We start from the raw sequence: 4913 nt of genomic DNA, 5'->3' as shown, positions 1-4913 counted from the left end.
CGGAACAGCCTGCTCGTGAAATTAACGTGCAAGTGGCTGAGCACTCCACAGACACGTGTACCCTTAACGTAGTTCTCGTGGATATTCAGCGTGACACAGTGTGACAAGGCTGACCCTTTGAATTACAGGCACAGCAGAAACAGGAAGTAAGAGTGAGAGAAAGTTGTGGTGGAAGAGTACAGCAGGGTTCGCCACCATGCCCTGCCGGAGCGTCGTGGAGCTTTTAGGTGCTTTCGCTCAATAAACACTCACAACGCCCGGCCTGGGAATCAAAATCGCGATCCTATGACCGCAAGTCCGCTGCCCTAACCACTGGGCCATTGCGCCTCCACGCATTATCTTGAAACTGCGAGATACTGCATGATTAATTCAAAACAATGTGAATGAATAAGCATCACATTTGACAGACTAATCTGAATGTGAAAGGGTTAAAATCTGAAAAATATCCTATATTGCAGTGTTTCTCAATCCTTTGATTCTTATTTTACTCAGATGTACCCTCATAGCCATTCAATGTTTAAGAAAATCCTATTATATTTTTATAATTACATATTATTAAGAATTGTATACATGGCTGTGTGATAAGAAGTTTGTTTCCCCACCACATAGTTCTGGGTTCAGTCCCACTGCTTGGCACCTTGGGCAAATGTCTTCTGCTATAGCCTCGGGCAGGTCAAAGCCTTGTGAGTGGATTTGGTAGATGGAAACTGAAAGAAGCCTGTTGTATGTATACATATGATATCTCTATGTGTGTCTTTGTGTCTGTGTCTGTCTCCCACCACTGCTTGATAGCCAGTGTTGGTGTTTATGACCCCATAGCTTAGCAGTTCGGCAAAGAGACTGATAGAATAAGAATCAGGCTTTAAAAAGTAAATAAGCACTGGGGTCGTGTCATTTACTCTTTTACTTGTTTCAGTCATTTGACTGCGACCATGCTGGAGCACCGCCTTTAGTCGAGCAAATCGACCCCAGGACTTATTCTTTGTAAGTCTGGTACTTATTCTATCGGTCTCTTTTGCCGAACCGCTAAGTTACGGGGATGTAAACACACCAGCATTGGTTGTCAAGCGATGTTGGGGGGACAAACATATATACACACACACACACACACACATATATATATATATATATATATATATATATATATATATATATATATATATATATATATATATATAGATATATATACATATATACGATGGGCTTCTTCCAGTTTCCGTCTACCAAATCCACTCACAAGGCTTTGGTCGGCCTGAGGCTATAGTAGAAGACACTTGCCCAAGGTGCCATGCAGTGGGACTGAACCCATGACCATGTGGTTGGTAAGCAAGCTACTTACCACACAGCCACTCCTGTAAAAATACAAGGCAATGCCACACCATGGCCGCAGTCTAATGACTGAAATAAATAAAAAAGATAAAAGAAATAAAAATATTTTGTGTATTGTAGGAATATAACCAATTTATTGCAGGTGAACTTTAATAATAAAATTTTATATGGCCCCCTTCCCAAGGATCATATGGATAGACCCTGGTTAAGAACCACTGTTGTATAGTATGCAAGACCTGAAGGTGCTTACCCTAGCTTTTATAGTGTTAGAGCAGACGGTTACAAGCTTTTAACCTTTGCAAGAAAGTAACTAAGCATTGCCAGTGCATCTGTTGCCTATAGCAGTGACTTACATAATTTCTTAGATAATTTATTTAAAGCTATATAGACAAGGCTATAAAATACTAAGTCACTTTACCAGAGACACAATGCCACACCAGCAATGGAACACAGAGTATAAACTACTTTTGGAAGACATACAGACTCAGAAATAACACGGGCAGTAGTGACTCTTGTAATTAACAAAATAAAACCAGCCAAATACCTCTGAAACTAAACTGTTTTCTCAAATGACAATATATTACTGTAAGCACTTTGCTTCAGTTTCTTCATTTCAGTTTTTTCTTGTTAATCTCTTTTAAACCTTTTCCCCAGTATTTTCAGTTAATCTCTGACAAAATGATTTAACATTTGCTGGTCTAGTTTACCTAGCTAAAAATAGATCATATTAGGAAACACAACCACTTCTATAGTCAACTGTTCAACTGGTAATGCTCATTTTACATCTTCCAACAGGGCAAAATTTGGATACTTTAACACAATGGTTGCAATTTCATGGATGTTATTTTATTGCTTTCCTGGACAAATGGTCCTGAAATAGTACCCAGTAGCACACTGATGCATTGCAGTTTGGAAAAAAATATAATTTAAAGCTTTAGAAAATTCATATTAATGCTTCAGTATCTTGAACTTACCTATCAACAATATATATACATTAAGTATGATACGTAGATGGCTATTTTAATATAGTCCTGTTTCAATTGTATCTTTTATCTTTTATTACTTATTTTAGTCATTGAACTGCGGCCATGCTGGGCCACCATGTTGAAGGGTTTAGTCAAGCATATTGATCCTCAGTGCTCTATTTTTTTAAAGTTTGGTACTTATTCTGTCAGTCTCATTTGCCAAACCGCTATGTTATAAGGGATGTAAACAAACCACAACAACAACACATACACAAAGACAAACTCACACACATACATTATGGGCTTCTTTCAGTTTCCATCTACCAACTCTAGCCACAGGGCTATAGTGGAAGACACTTTCCCAAGGTGCTACACAGTGGGATTGAACTTAGAACCATGTGAATGGGAAGTATGGATTGTCATTTAGATTGGTGGCTATTTGTCAACTAGTAAATGTTTTATTACCTGTTTCATATGTATTAAAGGTGACAGATATCATCAACACATGTAGCTGACTGTGAGTACACATCACTGACAAGGCCCAACAAGGTCATAATACATCTGGTATTCTAGCGAGTTGCTGCTGAGATGATTTTTCACCTCCCTCTGGTACATATTGTGTTTTTAAACACATTGTGTCCATAAGAAATGTTATCTCTGAACAAATACTGCAGTAATTTGCCTGTCCCTTATGTACATACATTAAATATGATACATAAGTGACTATGCTATTCATAATTTTGTTATACAAAAGTAGTATGAAAAAAATCAAGTAAGCAATAGTCTTTATATATATATCGCAGAATAATGCTAATAATATAGCCTGAACAGGATAAACTACCCTTATTTTGCAGAGAAAAGTGTAGGTGGCTAGCTGTGGACTCGAACTCATATCCCCGTGATTACATGTCACAATGCTTTGACTGAGAATTAAAAAAAAATCACTTCTTTAACTTTCCAAAAAGACATTTCAATGCTTCTAAAAGCAAGCTTCGTTTGTTTATTTACGTTTGTCGTAATTTGAATTTATATATATATTTTTAGAAATTTTCAACTCTGAAACAGTTTTTAATTTTTAAATTCTCCATGTGAGGTGCACTAGTAAATTTTAACTTTCCATTTGTAGTATGTGAGTAATGTTTTTTATTTGACATCCAGTTCACTACAAACTCAGTCAAAAACATTGGAGATTATAGCCTTAGACAGTCTCACTGCTTTGCTTTCTTAAATATAGTATAAATTCAATGAACAATAAGAAAAAAAAAAGGACAACAAAGAAAAGACAGAGTTTGACAAATAGGGTATTTCCATTAATGCTTTCATAGTAAGAGACAGTGCCTTAACGTTTTGGACTTTAGTTCTTCATCAGAAGAGAGAAAGAGAGAAGAAAAGAGGCAGTGGGAATGAGAATTAGGCAATTAAAAAAACATGTAACAAACTGAGACAACTCCTCATGCTTTATATTCTCTGTTGAATTCTCAGATACAAGACAAGCAACCAATCTTTAAAAGAAATATAATTCTTATATAAGTGTGCAACTGGTACTTATTTTCATCAACCTTGATGGAATTTGAGACCAGAATTAAAAACACGAAATGCCACTAAGCATTTTGTTCTGTGGGCAAACAATTCTGCCAGCTTGCTGTCTTAAATGGCTTCACATCTTGGCATATGGCTGGTAATTTTGAAGGAAGGAGGAATTCAAATTCATTGATTGTAGAGCTCATCATCATCATCGTTTAACATTCGCTTTCCATGCTAGCATGGGTTGAACGATTTGACTGAGGATTGGTGAAACCAGAAGGCTGCACCAGGCTCCAATCTGATTTGGCAGAGTTTCTACAGCTGGATGCCCTTCCTAATGCCAACCACTCCAAGAGTGTAGTGGGTGCTTTTACGTGCCACCGGCACGAAGGCCAGTCAGGAGGTACTGGCAACGGCCACGTTCGAAATGGTGTATTTTACGTGCCACCTGCACACGGGCCAGTCCAGCGGTACTGGCAACAAACTCGCTCAATCGGTATTTATTATATTGATTCTGAAAGGATGAAATGCTAAGTTAACCTCAGTGGAATTTGAACTCAGAATGAGTCACTCGAAATACCTCTAGGTGTTTTGTCCAATGCACAACGACTCTGCCAGCTCACCAACTTTGAGAAAAAGTAATAATGCAACCCAATTATTGTATGATAAATGGTTCAGTGGTTAGAGCGTTGGGCTTACACTCATGAGGCAGTGAGTTTGATTCTCGGACTGGGCTGTGTGTTGCATTCTTGAGTAGGACACTTTATTTCACGTTGCTTCAGTTCACTCAGCTGTAGAAATGAGTTGCGATGTCATTGGTGCCAAGCTGTATCGGCCTTTGCCTTTCCCTTGGATAACATCGGTGGTGTGGAGAGGGGAGGCTGGTACGCATGGGCGACTGCTGGTCTTCCATAAACAACCTTGCCCAGACTTGTGTCTTGGAGGGAATCTTCCTAGGTGCAATCCCATGGACATTTATAACCGAGGGAGGGGTGTCTTTACCCTTTACCCATCCAACCTAAATGAAGTCTGACCATTTAATGTTGTCATTCATTTTGATTATGGTAATTTCTTTAATTTACAATAGTGATTCTT

This window comes from Octopus bimaculoides, chromosome 14, assembly GCF_001194135.2.
Source record: "Octopus bimaculoides isolate UCB-OBI-ISO-001 chromosome 14, ASM119413v2, whole genome shotgun sequence".
Lineage (NCBI taxonomy): Eukaryota > Metazoa > Mollusca > Cephalopoda > Octopoda > Octopodidae > Octopus > Octopus bimaculoides.
The sequence above is the reverse complement of the archived record's forward strand: the minus strand, read 5'-3'. Positions refer to the sequence as shown.